This window comes from Parasteatoda tepidariorum, chromosome 5, assembly GCF_982258835.1.
Source record: "Parasteatoda tepidariorum strain Cologne lab strain chromosome 5, Ptep-v5.0, whole genome shotgun sequence".
Taxonomy (NCBI): Eukaryota; Metazoa; Arthropoda; class Arachnida; order Araneae; family Theridiidae; genus Parasteatoda; species Parasteatoda tepidariorum.
The window spans coordinates 104,013,969-104,035,595 of NC_141759.1; the positions used below are offsets into that span (position 1 = coordinate 104,013,969).

A 21,627-nucleotide genomic window follows, 5' to 3' on the forward strand; every position below is an offset into this window, starting at 1 on the left:
CTGTATTTTATTTTTTTAAATTTACTTTTCGATATTTCACCGTGATTAAAGTGTTATATGTATAAAAATAATTATTTTTCTATGGGAAAGAGGGAATAATGGCTGAAAAACGGATAAATTTCGACCCCGGAGCTGCGCACACGACTCACTCCGTAACTCCCTTTAATATTAACTTATAATTTTCAAACTTGACCAGAAATTAGAGTTTTATATACCAAACAATCGTGCCAAAAAGAATTTTTATACACTAATTAGGGGGCACATAATGAGCCAAAATAGATTTCGTTAATTAACCGGAAGGAAGTTCTTTAAGCTATGTATTCGTGAAATCAACGTGTGAGTCGTGGTGTGGTTGTTTGCGCCATGGCTAAAGAAGTAATTTGCCTCGGGGGTCAGGGGTTCGGTACTGGTCACGGATTAATTTATAATTTTTTTTCCATTTACTGTATTTTATTTTTTTAAATTTACTTTTCGATATTTCACTGTGATTAAAGTGTTATATGTATAAAAATAATTATTTTCTATGGGAAAGAGGGAATAATGGCTGAAAAATGGATAAATTTCGACCCCGGAGCTACGCACACGACTTACTCCGTAACTCCCTTTAATATTAACTTATAATTTTCAAATTTGGCCAGAAATTAGAGTTTTATATACCAAACAATCGTACCAAAAAGAATTTTTATACACTAAATAGGGGGCACATAATGAGCCAAAATAGATTTCGTTAATTAGCCGGAAGGAAGTTCTTTAAGCTATATATTCGTGAAAGCGACGTGTGAGTCGTGGTGTGGTTGTTTGCGCCATGGCTAAAGAAGTTAGTTGCCTCGGGGGTCAGGGGATCGGTCCTGGTCACGGATTAATTTATAATTTTTTTTCCATTTACTGTATTTTATTTTTTTAAATTTACTTTTCGATATTTCACTATGATTAAAGTGTTATATGTATAAAAATAATTATTTTTCTATGGGAAAGAGGGAATAATGGCTGAAAAACGGATAAATTTTGACCCCGGAGCTACGCACACGACTTACTCCGTAACTCCCTTTAATATTAACTTATAATTTTCAATCTCGGAGAGAAATTAGAGTTTTATATAATAAACAATCGTACCATAAAGAATTTTTATACACTAATTAGGGGGCACATAATGAGCCAAAATAGATTTCGTTAATTAACCGGAAGGAAGTTCTTTAAGCTATATATTCGTGAAAGCAACGTGTGAGTCGTAGTGTGGTTGTTTGCGCCATGGCGAAAGAAGTTAGTTGCCTCGGGGGTCAGGGGTTCGGTCCTGGTCACGGATTAATTTATAATTTTTTTTTCCATTTACTGTAGTTTATTTTTTTAAATTTACTTTTCGATATTTCCCCGTGATTAAAGTGTTAAATGTAAAAAAATAATTATTTTTCTATGGGAAAGAGGGAATAATGGCTGAAAAACGGATAAATTTCGACCCCGGAGCTACGCACACGACTTACTCCGTAACTCCCTTTAATATTAACTTATAATTTTCAAACTCGGCCAGAAATTAGAGTTTTTTATACCAAACAATCGTACCAAAAAGAATTTTTATACACTAATTAGGGAGCACATAATGAGCCAAAATAGATTTCGTTAATTAACCGGAAGGAAGTTCTTTAAGCTATATATTCGTGAAAGCAACGTGTGAGTCGTGGTGTGGTTGTTTGCGCCATGGCGAAAGAAGTTAGTTGCCTCGGGGGTCAGGGGTTCGGTCCTGGTCACGGATTAATTTATAATTTTTTTTTCCATTTACTGTAGTTTATTTTTTTAAATTTACTTTTCGATATTTCACCGTGATTAAAGTGTTAAATGTAAAAAAATAATTATTTTTCTATGGGAAAGAGGGAATAATGGCTGAAAAACGGATAAATTTCGACCCCGGAGCTACGCACACGACTTACTCCGTAACTACCTTTAATATTAATTTATAATTTTCAAACTCGGCCAGAAATTAGAGTTTTATATACCAAACAATCGGACCAAAAAGAATTTTTATACACTAAATAGGGGGCACATAATGAGCCAAAATAAATTTCGTTAATTAACCGGAAGGAAGTTCTTTAAGCTATATATTCGTGAAAGCAACGTGTGAGTCGTGGTGTGGCTGTTTACGCCATGGCTAAAGAAGCTAGTTGCCTCGGGATTCAGGGGTTCGGTCCTGGTCACGGATTAATTTATAATTTTTTTTCCACTTACTGTATTTTATTTTTTTAAATTTACTTTTCGATATTTCACCGTGATTAAAGTGTTATATGTATAAAAATAATTATTTTTCTATGGGAAAGAGGGAATAATGGCTGAAAAACGGATAAATTTCGACCCCGGAGCTACGCACACGACTCACTCCGTAACTCCCTTTAATATTAACTTATAATTTTCAAACTCGACCAGAAATTAGAGTTTTATATACCAAACATTCGTACCAAAAAGAATTTTTATACACTAATTAGGGGGCACATAATGAGCCAAAATAGATTTCGTTAATTAACCGGAAGGAAGTTCTTTAAGCTATATATTCGTGAAAGCAACGTGTGAGTCGTGGTGTGGTTGTATGCGCCATGGCTAAAGAAGTTAGTAGGCTCGGGGGTCAGGGGTTCGGTCCTGGTCACGGATTAATTTATAATTTTTTTTTCCATTTACTGTATTTAATTTTTTTAAATTTACTTTTCGATATTTCACCTTGATTAAAGTGTTATATGCATAAAAATAATTATTTTTCTATGGGAAAGAGGGAATAATGGCTGAAAAACGGATAAATTTTGACCCCGGAGCTACGCACACGACTTACTCCGTAACTCCCTTTAATATTAACTTATAATTTTCAATCTCGGCCAGAAATTAGAGTTTTATATACCAAACAATCGTACCAAAAAGAATTTTTATACACTAATTAGGGGGCACATAATGAGCCAAAATAGATTTCGTTAATTAACCGGAAGGAAGTTCTTTAAGCTATATATTCGTGAAAGCAACGTGTGAGTCGTGGTGTGGTTGTTTACGCCATGGCTAAAGAAGCTAGTTGCCTCGGGGGTCAGGGGTTCGGTCCTGGTCACGGATTAATTTATAATTTTTTTCTTCCATTTACTGTATTTTATTTTTTAAAATTAACTTTTCGATATTTCACCGTGATTAAAGTGTTATATGTATAAAAATAATTATTTTTCTATGAGAAAGAGGGAATTATGGCTGAAAAACGGATAAATTTCGGCCCCGGAGCTACGCACACGACTTACTCCGTAACTCCCTTTAATATTAACTTATAATTTTCAAACTCGGCCAGAAATTAGAGTTTTATATACCAAACAATCGTACCAAAAAGAATTTTTATACAATAATAAGGGGGCACATAATGAGCCAAAATAGATTTCGTTAATTAACCGGAAGGAAGTTCTTTAAGCTATATATTCGTGAAAGCAACGTGTGAGTCGTGGTGTGGTTGTTTGCGCCATGGCTAAAGAAGTTAGTTGCCTCGGGGGTCAGGGGTTCAGTCCTGGTCACGGATTAATTTATAATTTTTTTTTCCATTTACTGTATTTTATTTTTTTAAATTTACTTTTCGATATTTCACCGTGATTAAAGTGTTATATGTATAAAAATAATTATTTTTCTATGAGAAAGAGGGAATTATGACTGAAAAACGGATAAATTTCGGCCCCGGAGCTACGCACACGACTTACTCCGTAACTCCCTTTAATATTAACTTATAATTTTCAAACTCGGCCAGAAATTAGAGTTTTATATACCAAACAATCGTACCAAAAAGAATTTTTATACAATAAATAGGGGGCACATAATGAGCCAAAATAGATTTCGTTAATTAACCGGAAGGAAGTTCTTTAAGCTATATATTCGTGAAAGCAACGTGTGAGTCGTGGTGTGGTTGTTTGCGCCATGGCTAAAGAAGGTTGTTGCCTCGGGTGTCAGGGGTTCGGTCCTGGTCACGGATTAATTTATAATTTTTTTCTTCCATTTACTGTATTTTATTTTTTTAAATTTACTTTTCGATATTTCACCGTGATTAAAGTGTTATATGTATAAAAATAATTATTTTTCTACGGGAAAGAGGGAATAATGGCTGAAAAACGGATAAATTTCGACCCCGGAGCTGCGCACACGACTCACTCCGTAACTCCCTTTAATATTAACTTATAATTTTCAAACTTGACCAGAAATTAGAGTTTTATATACCAAACAATCGTGCCAAAAAGAATTTTTATTCACTAATTAGGGGGCACATAATGAGCCAAAATAGATTTCGTTAATTAACCGGAAGGAAGTTCTTTAAGCTATGTATTCGTGAAATCAACGTGAGAGTCGTGGTGTGGTTGTTTGCGCCATGGCTAAAGAAGTAATTTGCCTCGGGGGTCAGGGGTTCGGTACTGGTCACGGATTAATTTATAATTTTTTTTCCATTTACTGTATTTTATTTTTTTAAATTTACTTTTCGATATTTCACTGTGATTAAAGTGTTATATGTATAAAAATAATTATTTTCTATGGGAAAGAGGGAATAATGGCTGAAAAATGGATAAATTTCGACCCCGGAGCTACGCACACGACTTACTCCGTAACTCCCTTTAATATTAACTTATAATTTTCAAATTTGGCCAGAAATTAGAGTTTTATATACCAAACAATCGTACCAAAAAGAATTTTTATACACTAAATAGGGGGCACATAATGAGCCAAAATAGATTTCGTTAATTAGCCGGAAGGAAGTTCTTTAAGCTATATATTCGTGAAAGCGACGTGTGAGTCGTGGTGTGGTTGTTTGCGCCATGGCTAAAGAAGTTAGTTGCCTCGGGGGTCAGGGGATCGGCCCTGGTCACGGATTAATTTATAATTTTTTTTCCATTTACTGTATTTTATTTTTTTAAATTTACTTTTCGATATTTCACTATGATTAAAGTGTTATATGTATAAAAATAATTATTTTTCTATGGGAAAGAGGGAATAATGGCTGAAAAACGGATAAATTTCGACCCCGGAGCTACGCACACGACTTACTCCGTAACTCCCTTTAATATTAACTTATAATTTTCAAATTTATCCAGAAATTAGAGTTTTATATACCAAACAATCGTACCAAAAATAATTTTTATACACTAATTAGAGGGCACATAATGAGCCAAAATAGATTTCGCTAATTAACCGGAAGGAAGTTCTTTAAGCTATATATTCGTGAAAGCAACGTGTGAGTCGTGGTGTGGTTGCTTGCGCATTGGCTAAAGAAGTTAGTTGCCTCGGGGGTCAGGGGTTCGGTCCTGGTCACGGATTAATTCATAATTTTTTTTCCATTTACTGTATTTTATTTTTTTAAATTTACATTTCGATATTTCACCTTGATTAAAGTGTTATATGAATAAAAATAATTAATTTTCTATGGGAAAGAGGGAATAATGGCTGAAAAACGGATAAATTTCGACCCCGGAGCTACGCACACGACTTACTCCGTAACTACCTTTAATATTAATTTATAATTTTCAAACTCGGCCAGAAATTAGAGTTTTATATACCAAACAATCGTACCAAAAAGAATTTTTATACACTAATTAGGGGGCACATAATGAGCCAAAATAAATTTCGTTAATTAACCGGAAGGAAGTTCTTTAAGCTATATATTCGTGAAAGCAACGTGTGAGTCGTGGTGTGGCTGTTTACGCCATGGCTAAAGAAGCTAGTTGCCTCGGGGGTCAGGGGTTCGGTCCTGGTCACGGATTAATTTATAATTTTTTTTCCACTTACTGTATTTTATTTTTTTAAATTTACTTTTCGATATTTCACCGTGATTTAAGTGTTATATGTATAAAAATAATTATTTTTCTATGGGAAAGAGGGAATAATGGCTGAAAAACGGATAAATTTCGACCCCGGAGCTACGCACACGACTCACTCCGTAACTCCCTTTAATATTAACTTATAATTTTCAAACTCGACCAGAAATTAGAGTTTTATATACCAAACATTCGTTCCAAAAAGAATTTTTATACACTAATTAGGGGGCACATAATGAGCCAAAATAGATTTCGTTAATTAACCGGAAGGAAGTTCTTTAAGCTATATTTTCGTGAAAGCAACGTGTGAGTCGTGGTGTGGTTGTATGCGCCATGGCTAAAGAAGTTAGTTGCCTCGGGGGTCAGGGGTTCGGTCCTGGTCACGGATTAATTTATAATTTTTTTTTCCATTTACTGTATTTAATTTTTTTAAATTTACTTTTCGATATTTCACCTTGATTAAAGTGTTATATGTATAAAAATAATTATTTTTCTATGGGAAAGAGGGAATAATGGCTGAAAAACGGATAAATTTTGACCCCGGAGCTACGCACACGACTTACTCCGTAACTCCCTTTAATATTAACTTATAATTTTCAATCTCGGCCAGAAATTAGAGTTTTATATACCAAACAATCGTACCAAAAAGAATTTTTATACACTAATTAGGGGGCACATAATGAGCCAAAATAGATTTCGTTAATTAACCGGAAGGAAGTTCTTTAAGCTATATATTCGTGAAAGCAACGTGTGAGTCGTGGTGTGGTTGTTTACGCCATGGCTAAAGAAGCTAGTTGCCTCGGGGGTCAGGGGTTCGGTCCTGGTCACGGATTAATTTATAATTTTTTTCTTCCATTTACTGTATTTTATTTTTTAAAATTAACTTTTCGATATTTCACCGTGATTAAAGTGTTATATGTATAAAAATAATTATTTTTCTATGGGAAAGAGGGAATAATGGCTGAAAAACGGATAAATTTCGACCCCGGAGCTACGCACACGACTCACTCCGTAACTCCCTTTAATATTAACTTATAATTTTCAAACTCGACCAGAAATTAGAGTTTTATATACCAAACATTCGTTCCAAAAAGAATTTTTATACACTAATTAGGGGGCACATAATGAGCCAAAATAGATTTCGTTAATTAACCGGAAGGAAGTTCTTTAAGCTATATATTCGTGAAAGCAACGTGTGAGTCATGGTGTGGTTGTATGCGCCATGGCTAAAGAAGTTAGTTGCCTCGGGGGTCAGGGGTTCGGTCCTGGTCACGGATTAATTTATAATTTTTTTTCTTCCATTTACTGTATTTAATTTTTTTAAATTTACTTTTCGATATTTCACCTTGATTAAAGTGTTATATGTATAAAAATAATTATTTTTCTATGGGAAAGAGGGAATAATGGCTGAAAAACGGATAAATTTCGACCCCGGAGCTACGCACACGACTTACTCCGTAACTCCCTTTAATATTAACTTATAATTTTCAATCTCGGCCAGAAATTAGAGTTTTATATACCAAACAATCGTACCAAAAAGAATTTTTATACACTAATTAGGGGGCACATAATGAGCCAAAATAGATTTCGTTAATTAACCGGAAGGAAGTTCTTTAAGCTATATATTCGTGAAAGCAACGTGTGAGTCGTGGTGTGGTTGTTTACGCCATGGCTAAAGAAGCTAGTTGCCTCGGGGGTCAGGGGTTCGGTCCCGGTCACGGATTAATTTATAATTTTTTTCTTCCATTTACTGTATTTTATTTTTTAAAATTAACTTTTCGATATTTCACCGTGATTAAAGTGTTATATGTATAAAAATAATTATTTTTCTATGAGAAAGAGGGAATTATGGCTGAAAAACGGATAAATTTCGGCCCCGGAGCTACGCACACGACTTACTCCGTAACTCCCTTTAATATTAACTTATAATTTTCAAACTCGGCCAGAAATTAGAGTTTTATATACCAAACAATCGTACCAAAAAGAATTTTTATACAATAAATAGGGGGCACATAATGAGCCAAAATAGATTTCGTTAATTAACCGGAAGGAAGTTCTTTAAGCTATATATTCGTGAAAGCAACGTGTGAGTCGTGGTGTGGTTGTTTGCGCCATGGCTAAAGAAGTTAGTCGCCTCGGGGGTCAGGGGTTCGGTCCTGGTCACGGATTAATTTATAATTTTTTTTTCCATTTACTGTATTTTATTTTTTTAAATTTACTTTTCGATATTTCACCGTGATTAAAGTGTTATATGTATAAAAATAATTATTTTTCTATGAGAAAGAGGGAATTATGGCTGAAAAACGGATAAATTTCGGCCCCGGAGCTACGCACACGACTTACTCCGTAACTCCCTTTAATATTAACTTATAATTTTCAAACTCGGCCAGAAATTAGAGTTTTATATACCAAACAATCGTACCAAAAAGAATTTTTATACAATAAATAGGGGGCACATAATGAGCCAAAATAGATTTCGTTAATTAACCGGAAGGAAGTTCTTTAAGCTATATATTCGTGAAAGCAACGTGTGAGTCGTGGTGTGGTTGTTTGCGCCATGGCTAAAGAAGTTAGTTGCCTCGGGTGTCAGGGGTTCGGTCCTGGTCACGGATTAATTTATAATTTTTTTTCTCCATTTACTGTATTTTATTTTTTTAAATTTACTTTTCGATATTTCACCGTGATTAAAGTGTTATATGTATAAAAATAATTATTTTTCTATGGGAAAGAGGGAATAATGGCTGAAAAACGGATAAATTTCGACCCCGGAGCTACGCACACGACTTACTCCGTAACTCCCTTTAATATTAACTTATAATTTTCAAACTCGGCCAGAAATTAGAGTTTTATATAACAAACAATCGTACCAAAAAGAATTTTTATACACTAATTAGGGGGCACATAATGAGCCAAAATAGATTTCGTTAATTAACCGGAAGGAAGTTCTTTAAGCTATATATTCGTGAAAGCAACGTGTGAGTCGTGGTGTGGTTGTTTGCGCCATGGCTAAATAAGTTAGTTGCCTCGGGGGTCAGGGGTTCGGTCCTGGTCACGGATTAATTTATAATTTTTTTTTCCATTTACTGTATTTTATTTTTTTAAATTTACTTTTCGATATTTCACCGTGATTAAAGTGTTATATGTATAAAAATAATTATTTTTCTATGAGAAAGAGGGAATTATGGCTGAAAAACGGATAAATTTCGGCCCCGGAGCTACGCACACGACTTACTCCGTAACTCCCTTTAATATTAACTTATAATTTTCAAACTCGGCCAGAAATTAGAGTTTTATATACCAAACAATCGTACCAAAAATAATTTTTATACAATAAATAGGGGGCACATAATGAGCCAAAATAGATTTCGTTAATTAACCGGAAGGAAGTTCTTTAAGCTATGTATTCGTGAAATCAACGTGTGAGTCGTGGTGTGGTTGTTTGCGCCATGGCTAAAGAAGTTATTTGCCTCGGGGGTCAGGGGTTCGGTACTGGTCACGGATTAATTTAAAATTTTTTTTCCATTTACTGTATTTTATTTTTTTAAATTTACTTTTCGATATTTCACTGTGATTAAAGTGTTATATGTATAAAAAAATTTATTTTCTATGGGAAAGAGGGAATAAAGGCTGAAAAACGGATAAATTTCGACCCCGGAGCTACGCACACGACTGACTCCGTAACTCCCTTTAATATTAACTTATAATTTTCAAACTCGACCAGAAATTAGAGTTTTATATACCAAACAATCGTACCGAAAAGAATTTTTATGCACTAATTAGGGGGCACATAAGGAGCCAAAATAGATTTCGTTAATTAACCGGAAGGAAGTTCTTTAAGCTATGTATTCGTGAAAGCAAGGTGTGAGTCGTGGTGTGGTTGTTTGCGCCATGGCTAAAGAAGTTAGTTGCCTCGGGGGTCAGGGGTTCGGTCCTGGTCACGTATTAATTTATAATTTTTTTCTTCCATTTACTGTATTTTATTTTTTAAAATTAACTTTTCGATATTTCACCGTGATTAAAGTGTTATATGTATAAAAATAATTATTTTTCTATGTGAAAGAGGGAATAATGGCTGAAAAACGGATAAATTTCGACCCCGGAGCTACGCACACGACTCACTCCGTAACTCCCTTTAATATTAACTTATAATTTTCAAACTCGACCAGAAATTAGAGTTTTATATACCAAACAATCGTTCCAAAAATAATTTTTATACACTAATTAGGGGGCACATAATGAGCCAAAATAGATTTCGCTAATTAACCGGAAGGAAGTTCTTTAAGCTATATATTCGTGAAAGCAACGTGTGAGTCGTGGTGTGGTTGTTTGCGTATTGGCTAAAGAAGTTAGTTGCCTCGGGGGTCAGGGGTTCGGTCCTGGTCATGGATTAATTCATAATTTTTTTTCCATTTACTGTATTTTATTTTTTTAAATTTACTTTTCGATATTTCACCGTGATTAAAGTGTTATATGTATAAAAATAATTATTTTTCTATGGGAAAGAGGGAATAATGGCTGAAAAACGGATAAATTTCGACCCCGGAGCTACGCACACGACTTACTCCGTAACTCCTTTTAATATTAACTTATAATTTTTAAACTCGGCCAGAAATTAGAGTTTTATATACCAAACAATCGTACCAAAAAGAATTTTTATACAATAAATAGGGGGCACATAATGAGCCAAAATAGATTTCGTTAATTAACCGGAAGGAAGTTCTTTAAGCTATATATTCGTGAAAGCAACGTGTGAGTCGTGGTGTGGTTGTTTGCGCCATGGCTAAAGAAGTTAGTCGCCTCGGGGGTCAGGGGTTCGGTCCTGGTCACGGATTAATTTATAATTTTTTTTTCCATTTACTGTATTTTATTTTTTTAAATTTACTTTTCGATATTTCACCGTGATTAAAGTGTTATATGTATAAAAATAATTATTTTTCTATGAGAAAGAGGGAATTATGGCTGAAAAACGGATAAATTTCGGCCCCGGAGCTACGCACACGACTTACTCCGTAACTCCCTTTAATATTAACTTATAATTTTCAAACTTGGCCAGAAATTAGAGTTTTATATACCAAACAATCGTACCAAAAAGAATTTTTATACAATAAATAGGGGGCACATAATGAGCCAAAATAGATTTCGTTAATTAACCGGAAGGAAGTTCTTTAAGCTATGTATTCGTGAAATCAACGTGTGAGTCGTGGTGTGGTTGTTTGCGCCATGGCTAAAGAAGTTATTTGCCTCGGGGGTCAGGGGTTCGGTACTGGTCACGGATTAATTTATAATTTTTTTTCCATTTACTGTATTTTATTTTTTTAAATTTACTTTTCGATATTTCACTGTGATTAAAGTGTTATATGTATAAAAAAATTTATTTTCTATGGGAAAGAGGGAATAAAGGCTGAAAAACGGATAAATTTCGACCCCGGAGCTACGCACACGACTGACTCCGTAACTCCCTTTAATATTAACTTATAATTTTCAAACTCGACCAGAAATTAGAGTTTTATATACCAAACAATCGTACCGAAAAGAATTTTTATGCACTAATTAGGGGGCACATAAGGAGCCAAAATAGATTTCGTTAATTAACCGGAAGGAAGTTCTTTAAGCTATGTATTCGTGAAAGCAAGGTGTGAGTCGTGGTGTGGTTGTTTGCGCCATGGCTAAAGAAGTTAGTTGCCTCGGGGGTCAGGGGTTCGGTCCTGGTCACGGATTAATTTATAATTTTTTTCTTCCATTTACTGTATTTTATTTTTTAAAATTAACTTTTCGATATTTCACCGTGATTAAAGTGTTATATGTATAAAAATAATTATTTTTCTATGTGAAAGAGGGAATAATGGCTGAAAAACGGATAAATTTCGACCCCGGAGCTACGCACACGACTCACTCCGTAACTCCCTTTAATATTAACTTATAATTTTCAAACTCGACCAGAAATTAGAGTTTTATATACCAAACAATCGTTCCAAAAATAATTTTTATACACTAATTAGGGGGCACATAATGAGCCAAAATAGATTTCGCTAATTAACCGGAAGGAAGTTCTTTAAGCTATATATTCGTGAAAGCAACGTGTGAGTCGTGGTGTGGTTGTTTGCGTATTGGCTAAAGAAGTTAGTTGCCTCGGGGGTCAGGGGTTCGGTCCTGGTCATGGATTAATTCATAATTTTTTTTTCCATTTACTGTATTTTATTTTTTTAAATTTACTTTTCGATATTTCACCGTGATTAAAGTGTTATATGTATAAAAATAATTATTTTTCTATGGGAAAGAGGGAATAATGGCTGAAAAACGGATAAATTTCGACCCCGGAGCTACGCACACGACTTACTCCGTAACTCCTTTTAATATTAACTTATAATTTTTAAACTCGGCCAGAAATTAGAGTTTTATATACTAAACAATCGTACCAAAAAGAATTTTTATACACTCATTAGGGGGCACATAATGAGTCAAAATAGTTTTCGTTATTTAACCGGAAGGAAGTTCTTTAAGCTATGTACTCGTGAAAGCAACGTGTGAGTCGTGTTGTGGTTGTTAGCGCCATGGGTAAAGAAGTTGTAGATTCGGTAGTCAGGGGTTCGGTCCTGCTCGCGGATTAATTTATAATTTTTTTTTCCATTTACTGTATTTTATTTTTTTAAATTTACTTTTCGATATTTAACCGTGATTAAAGTGTTATATGTATAAAAATAATTATTTTTCAATGAGAAAGAGGGAATAATAGCTGAAAAACGGATAAATTTACATTTCGTCCGCATTAAAATTTTTTAAAATGAATCACGATATTTTCGAATTTAGAATATTCAATTCGTCGTTTAATTTATATCACATGTCTTTTGAGGCAAAGAATTGTTTCCCCCTCCCTTTTTTTTAAATTTTATCATGCTCTTCCTTTTACCGGTCTGCTTTTTTTAATACCTCACGCCTCAAAGAAAGAATAGAGAGCATCGATTACTTTGTTTATAAAGTACAAATGACAAAAAAAGAAAAGTTACAGTATTCATAAAAAGAAGGTATTATAACTTTTTCTTTCTTTGAAAACTTAATATTTATTTTTGTAACCGTCTTTGAACAGCCGACCCAATTTTATGGGTTTACGACTACTGATGTTCAACTCCGAATCCTTGTCGTTTTGAACCCAATCCAGAAGACAAGGGAACTCCTGGATCAAGTATTGGGAGAAATTTGCCTTCATGGAGGAATTTTTGATGGAACTAACCCGCATTTGCATTACATAGAAAGGAAGACCACGAGTACCTCCCACGGTTAGCCTGACGGCAAGGGAACTCTAACCATTGATCAGTCTAACACAGAGGATATGTCACGTCTGCACTGTGGTCGGGTGCAAGCCGGATGCGGAATTTATATCGACCTGCTATCGCCGGGCTGTCGTTGAACAGCCAATCCAATTTGGGTTTACGACTACTAATGTTCTACTCAGTAGCCTTGTATTCTTGAACGAATCCAAAAGGCAAGGAAACCCCTGGATTAGTACCCCTAGAGGCATTGATTTGCTTTGGGAACATGGAGGACTTTGCGACCCGACAGATTTAACGTGCTCCAGTCACCATTAACTACACGGGGAGTCTTTGGCAGACGGGGAATCGAACCCACGACCTCTTAGACATGGGCCCTTTGCACTACCAACCAGGCTATCCCGGTCCCTTTACTTAATATTTTGGAATATTAATTGCTTATTCCATATAGTAGATGGAGTAAAAAAAAGTTCTGATTTTTATGAAGTTTTTATAAATAACCCAAAAATGCAATTTTTTTTCCGTCTCAAGAGGGGGTTCCGGATTTGCATAAGTATAGGCCAACCTGATATTCTGGTTAGTATAAGAGTCGATCAGAATAAATAATTGTAAGTAAAACGAATATTATTATAATTTACAATTAAAATTAAAACAAAGGTTAGAATTCCTTTGCCATTAAGGCTCCGTTAGAGATTCTCATGGTTTTTCTCTCCATATAAAATTCTATCAAAAATTTCTTCTAGTTTATCCCAATTTTCGATCTAGAAGTTTCTTTGTCTTCTGGGCTGGGTTCGAAATTAAAAAACAAGGAATAGAACATTGATAGACGTAAACCCAAACATGGGTCGGCTTTTCAACACCGGACATAAAATAAAATCATATTCGGGATTTAAAGACACGATTACAATTTTTATCGTAAATTATAATTACTTGCACTCGTTCAATTTTTAGTGGCGAAACAGGTTCAAACACTGCTCCTGAATGCAATGCGAGCTAAGTGCAATTAATATGTGAACTTTCTTAATAGGTAGCATACAAATCATAGTTTAAATACTTGGAACATTGAACTTAGTGGTCGGAATTAGAGCACTACAAGTTTTGAAACTACTGTTGTTACTACTTTTATTCGCAGTTTGAAGTGTCAAGTGCTACTTTGTTTTGTAAAATAAAAGTAGTATAGTAGTCTGTTACCTATAATGAGGTGAAAAACTAAATACCTTTTAAGTTTCTTCATTATTGAAGTTGTAAAGCAAAAGGGGCCCCTAAAGAAGTTTTTGCCCGGGGCCCCAATTAAGTTAAGTTGGGCCTTGGAGCCACCTGCACACTAATCTCCCTGCTTTGCACTACTCTCCCATTGAATAGCATGGGGGGGGGGGAAACATTTTTTTGTTGGGGGAAAAAACTGACAGCTTAAAAGCTCATGCTCAGAGCATTAAGTATTACCAATTTAATTTTTATTAATTTCAAAATTTTTTTCTTTTTCATATGTCAATACACTGTAATTTCATGGTATAACAAATAAAAAAATAAACTTAACTATTTTCAAAAAACAATTTTATTAAAAAAATATTTACATGTCCGTACATACAAAAAATACAAGTATAATTAAAACAAAGTATTCAAAAATATTTTAAAAAAATAGTTTTTAACATTAAATGTCAACGCTACAGATCAAATTGAAAAATTTACAGATGAAACAAAGAACTTGAATGAATGGTGAACATACTTTTCTAATGGAGTTTAACATACTAAAACTTCGATATAAAAAGTATTCTACGAATTCAGAATGTCTTACAGCCTTCCCTTAAAAACATTAAAAAGTTCAGTATCATATTTCAATATATCATTTTTTTCAAACTAACAGGTAATATTTGAAAATAATTAAATTAATATAAAGAAATTTTAATGTTATGTTAAATTGTACAGTTTTGGAAATATATATATTGTATTACAATTTTTATTTAATTATACATACTTTCAAAAAAATTTTCTTACAAAAATGCACCAATATTTTCAAATATGATAATGTTCATAATATTTTTATTCAGGAATATATCTCAATATGATTGAATGAAAAGTAACAAATTCATGCCAATTTAGTTTCAGAATTGCCTATCAACATTGTAATTTTTCCAACTAAACTTTTAAAAAGTTTTAATAAATACAAAATGCATCACTTTTCTATAGATCCAAGAAATTCCGCTCTTTTGTCTAATCTATTAAGAATTAATAGACAATTTCAAATTGTAAAAATTTGTGATTTGTTGAAGTGTGGAACTATTCACAAATAATTCTACTAAATGATTGAAGTATCTTATACATTCCACCCGCTTTCTTATTTCAGAATTTTTAGGACTTTTAAATATTATAAAGACAAAAAACTTGATTGATTAATTCAATAACTGCAGAATTTTTAAAATGCTGAATTTAAGAGTTGTATTCAAATTAATATTTTTTAAATGACATTTAGTTGCATTTAAAATTAGCGATACTTAAATCAAAAATATTAAAATCTAATTTTAAAAATATTTAATTTACAATTTTAAATTTTTTAATGGGCTCATAGTATGAAATTACTTCTTTTGGGAGTTAATAGCTAACCTAATTTTGAAACTAATAAAAGAATTTTTTTTTATTTAACGTATACTTCTTTTAAATTGTATTTTTTATTAAATTTTAATCCGTGATTTGAAAAACGTGTTTTTGAAGTTTATGTTACAGGGTGAGTAGCCAGATTTTTCAATAAAAAATAAGCACCTTTTAAGTACTTTTTAAGCACCCAAAAAATATTTCTAATTACTCTCCAAAAAAAAATCGTAATTGGGATCTATGCAATAATAAAAAACATTTTCTTCTATCGTTTAAAGTTCTTAATTTATAAACATAAAAATCAATAAAATTTAGAAACATTGTCCAAAACTTTAAATAATCATGATAAATATTACAGAGAAAATTGGGAAAATCATGCGTTTTCTGAAATTTAGAATGACAATCGATATGGCAAAGAAAAAATTTCGTTTTAAACGTTAGAAAATTAAGCACTTTTTACTAACCTCGAATACAGAAAGCACCTTTAAATGCTTTTAAAAAATGTAAATCAAAAACAAGCACCTTTAAGCCTTTCTTAAAAATGCTATGAACCCTGTGTTACTATGCAAAAAAACATTTTTTCCCCATAACTATTCCTTGATAAAAACAAAAATATTGAAAAAATGAGACTTGAATAAATGCATTGATATTATTTAACAGGAAATACTGTTTGGAAAGGAGGAAAAAATCTGAAATTATCAAACAAATAGTAAAAATATTATCAACAATTTCAAACACGTGATATAACTTGATATAAAGTCTCGAGTAAATGATATTTACGAGCACTTACGTTTAAAATGCATAAAATAAATATCAACAAAATGTGGTTCAACAAAGAGTACAATAAATATTCATTTTTGATCTCCACTGATCACCATAAGGACAAAACCTCAACCAACGTCGATCCCAAACTCTTGTGGCAGCTGATCGTACTACAGCTTTTAATATGGAGGAACTGTAACATGTGTAAGAAACAACATATTCTGTAACAATTGTAATCAAAGAAATACACAAGAGCCCTGCTAATCTGAATGAATTGGGACTGTTCACATTGTTAAAATCCATAATTCAATTTTTGCTGTCATAATCAAAGCTGCGTCCCACTCAAATTTAGAAATTAAATTCCCATGCTTTTGCAGGGAAATTTTACAGAATATATTTCTTCAATATGAGGCAAGATCTCATCAGATATATAATTTCTTATATAATAAATTACAATTACTTTTTGATCGAACATACATCACATGTAAAAAATGACATTTCAGTTGATGGTTTACCATGTAGATTTTAAAATACACAAGTATATAAATTGCAGATCAAAGCACGATTTTAAGCACAAAATCTGAAAAAATTAAAACTCAAAGTAACATAGTTCATCAATAAACCTATTATTAAAGATGTAAGGCATCTTACATCTGCTTAAAAGCCAAATTTAACTTAAGCAGAAAGCTTAAAAACATAGTATTAGAACTGAAAATATTGTTAGATTGAAGAAGAAATTTAAAACAAATTTTTAAACAAAAAGTAGTTTTTACAAATTAATGATATAATTTCAGTTATAATCCAAAAAAAGTTTAACCATGTAGCAACTAAGTTTTTACTAACTATTTACTTTTTTGTGAAAGTTATTCCCTTTGAAACTCATCGGCTAGTTATTATTATTTTTAAGATTCGTTTAAGGTTTTTGCCAAAACTTGAAAAAAGCTTCAGACAAACCTGAAAAATAATCCATTTTAAAATTGATTATAACAATAAGTAACCAATGAGGCTCAATGTCTAACATATATTTTTATTATTCTGTGTAAAAATTTTGCTATGATTAAATTTTTTTAGAAATATTAATATTGGAATACTAATTTGTGAAAAATATTTTTTGTTAAACAATTTCCTGTTTCAAATTAGTTAAAAATACTTTTATTTTTTACAAAACTTAATATTTTGCAAATCTTCTATCAAGAAATAAGTTTCATTGCTAATTGAACAAAAGTATATTTTACTTCTGACAAAATATTGCCTTTTATAACAAAAGTGTAATACAGAATTTAATTGAAATTTTAATGAAAATTCTGGAAAAGTCAGGAGATTTTATTACTAAAATTGAGTGGAAAATTAAATTTATATTATATTCATTTTTAGCTTGCGCAGACACCAAAACAAATTCAGACCTAGACTAGATGTCATTCCAAACCAGTAAATTGAACTGTCTGTAACACTTAATTTAAAGACTGATGAAACAAGGAAAAAATTAATTATGTTCATCATGCTAAATATTTTCTAAATAAGTAGTTTTTCATTGCATACCTGCCAACATTGAAGAAATAAAATAACAGTGAATTCACAAACCGTTTCAATTTTGGGTTTACGACTACTCGTGTTCAGCTCTTGTAATTTTGAACCCAATCCAGAAGACAAGGGAACTCCTGGATCAAGTATTGGGAGAAATTTGCTTTAAGGAGAACTTTTTGGTGGAACTAACCTGCTTTTAATTTACATGTAGAGGAAAACCACGAAAACCTCCCACGGTTAGCCAGTCGACATAATTATACAATATTAAAAAACTATACAATGAAAACTTGTTATGTATATAATTATACAACAAACAAAAATTATGGTTGAATACTGAGAGCAATTAAAATAATTATTTTAATAATTCTTCTTCCCTGGTACATTGTCTTACAAGTGATGGATTGCGTCTTACGTTAACATGCCTTACAATATCAGTCTTGTGAAATTGAGGAATGGTTCCTTCAATGGTGCGAACTTTACTGTTGTACCGTAAAAACTCAGGTTGGGAGCTGTAATCAAACTGTAAAGGTAAAGAGTTCATGAACAAGGTTAGTACTGAAATCTTAAAACAAAAAATAAGCATCTTTTAAGCACTCAAAAAATATTTTCAAGCACTATACACATTAACAAAATGCAAAATAATTTTTATAAACTTTACTTGATCATGATAAAATAACTAGTTAATGACAAAGAACTCTTTGAGTAAGAGATTTTTCGGTTCAATATCAGGGAGTGGAAAATGAAATCTGAATTTGAGAATATTTTGCAAAATGGAGCAGAGTTGTACGTGATAGAGCAATAATCTCACCAAACTCAGCTCAGTAGACACTCATACGGACTCACGAGTATTTCTTGAAACATGGACACTAATGACGGACAGTCGTATTGTGGTTGATTGTTGAAATGGGTTGTGGTTAAATGAATTGTGGAAACGTTGCATAGAACAATGTGCAAAGCACATAAGAGAAAACCACATTTTGCATAATACGTGGAAAAAATCGATAGGGTAAAGAAAGAAATCTCCACTTCCAAAAGGGAAAATTAAGCACTTTTGAAACACCATATGAAAAAAGCACCTTGAAGGGCTTTTAAATAACAAAAATAAGCACCTTTAAGCACTTTTTAAAAACGCTACGCACCATGATGAACAGGGCTAGGCTAGCAACACCTAAAATTAACATATATTAAAGCATCATGATAAGAAAACATATAATATAGTATTATTGTTTTCCAGTAGATTCCAATAGACTTTAGAAAATATTGATCTTCAGGAAACAATACATCCAAATTTCTTTACACTGGAAGTGGGTTCCCTATTTTGAATGTGAAATCTCAAACTTTTTATTCATCCATTAATATGCACAGTCATAACTATTCTCTCTAATGATAGACAAAACAAAGAAATTTAGAACTTGAATAATCAAGACACTTGTAACAAAGCAATGATGTAATTTGTACAATGATGTACTCAAATTTATTATAAATTATCTCCATAAGTTATTAAGAAAATTATTTTATACATACAGTAGGACCTTGATATGATGTGAGGCTGTCAGATTGGACAAAAACATCATAAATTACAAGATGTCATTATATCAAAGACATAAAAATTGCCATTATAACTGGAATTCCCATAAAAATGCATATAAATTTAATTGCATTTTTTGTTTGTTTGTTTACTCTCATCTTACTAGAAGGCTACAACCCCTGCTCGCTCCGCTCACCAACCTCCACAATCCATTCTCGTTCATCATTGTTTACTTCTTCTTAAATGTCAATATTTTCCACAAACACGCAGAACATTTTGGTTCCTAAATAAACAATCATTTTAGCTTTATGCAAGAGCACTTGCTAACATAACGAAATGAACAATCACTTTAATTTGTAAAATAATCCTTTCTTCTTCTTCTTGGGCACTACAGCCTATGACAGGCTAAGACCATCCCAATAAGTTTTTGCCATCGTGATCTATTCTGTGCCATGGCCTTCCAGTTAGTTATTCCTATTATCTTTAGGTTCCTCTCAACTGCGTCCAGTCACGTAGTCGTTGGACAACCCCTTTTTCTTGTACCTACTAGTATAAAAAAGTCTAATTTTTTTAGGGGTTTTGGTCAACAGATGTCCCAGCCATCGATTGCGATTGGTGTTAATAACACAAACTAGGTCTGGTTGTTTACACTTTTTTTTTTGAGAGAGAGAGGGGGATACTTAGAAGAATTTTTGGTGCAGTCTATGAGAATAACAAATGGCCCACCCTTTACAATCATGAGTTATATTATGTAAAATAACCCTTTGGACTTTAAAAAAAAAGTTGATCCAAAAGAACAGACTATGTGTGACTCAATCAGAAGAGATAAATGAAAAGAAATTTTACTCATTTACAAAATTTATACCAATTCAAATAGAGAAAGGTTATCAGGGGCCTGTCCAGACATTTTGGGAAAGGTCTTGTTTTTGTAAAATTGTGAAAAACTACTCACAATTTGTGAATATAAAACAAGAGGTAAGTCGCACTCTTTCAAACAGGGTAGTACTTTTCTGAATTTGTGCAAATAGGGTCTTGTTATTGCAAAAATTGCTAAAAGCCTTTTCAAGAAGTTTCTAAATTGCAAATAGATACAAGATTCTGTTCAACAATTGCTGCTTCTAAATTAGAGATGCAACATACAAATATTTGGTATTTAGCCTAGACTGCTCAACACAGAATATTCAACTCAGACGAATAATGGAAACAAAATCACTCACATATTTAATAATTTCATTTGACATATTTTAAATAACACAACTTAGTTATGTATCACTCTTAATGTGTTACACATTAAGTAAACTTACAATTCTTAAATTTATAATATTTTATTTCAAAAATTGCTAGAAATTAATTTTTATTACATAATAATTTATTATGTAATGTTAAGAATAATTAATTTATTATGAATCATAAATTGATCAATTATTTATTTACAAAACATATATATAATTTAATATCAATAAGAATGTGCACATGATGCTTGTAAAAGTAGAAATATTTTCTTAGAATACTACATTTGGAATTTAAACATAGGGAAACTTGGAAAACTTAGTTCTTTTTGAATGGTCTTTCTTTTATTCTTGGGAAGGGTTTCTTCAATTAACAAAACAATAATGAAGATAAACAAATTTGTGAAGGGTCCAATTAAAAGATAAATTATTTTGTGAAGGGTCCGTTTTGATGGAAAGATATTTTGTGAAAGGTTCGTTAACGGATCCAAATTTCTTCTAAACCAGGGGTGTCAAACTAGCGGCCCGAGATAAGCATTTTTGTGGCACAGTCAATATATCAGAAGCAAAGTAAAAATAAAATAGAAATGTGAATTAGAAATAAAACCAGCATATAAAATTATAATATACTTTATTTATAAACTATGCGGATCATTTTAAATTGTGCGCACGAAAATGTAAAATTCTAATTGGCTGAAATGGAGTCCGTTTCACACTAAGCTATCAATTAAATAGTACATAATCAGGTTTATCCTACTATAGCGAGGTAAGTTAGTTATCTTGCTCCAAGGTTCTCAAACAATTATGGGATTTGAAAGAAAAAATATGCAAGTTTTTACAAATTATAAATCAAGATACAAGCTTGTTCTCTGATCAAATATGGTTGCAAGATTTATCTTTTATGGTTGATGTAACCAAACACTTATCTGATTTAA

At 32.3% G+C, this 21,627-nt stretch overlaps 1 protein-coding gene across 17 annotated transcripts in view; it reads right to left on the reverse strand.

The window, feature by feature from the left end:
* Nucleotides 1-14,597: 14,597 nt before the first annotated feature.
* LOC147809929 (uncharacterized) overlaps nt 14,598-21,627 on the reverse strand; it is an 80,037-nt gene continuing 73,007 nt past the window's right edge. For all 17 annotated transcript variants that reach the window (XM_087164682.1, XM_087164680.1, XM_087164679.1 and 14 more), the window contains one exon: nt 14,598-18,455. The gene's annotated coding sequence lies outside the window, so the exon portion shown is untranslated. The remainder of the gene's footprint in view (nt 18,456-21,627) is intronic.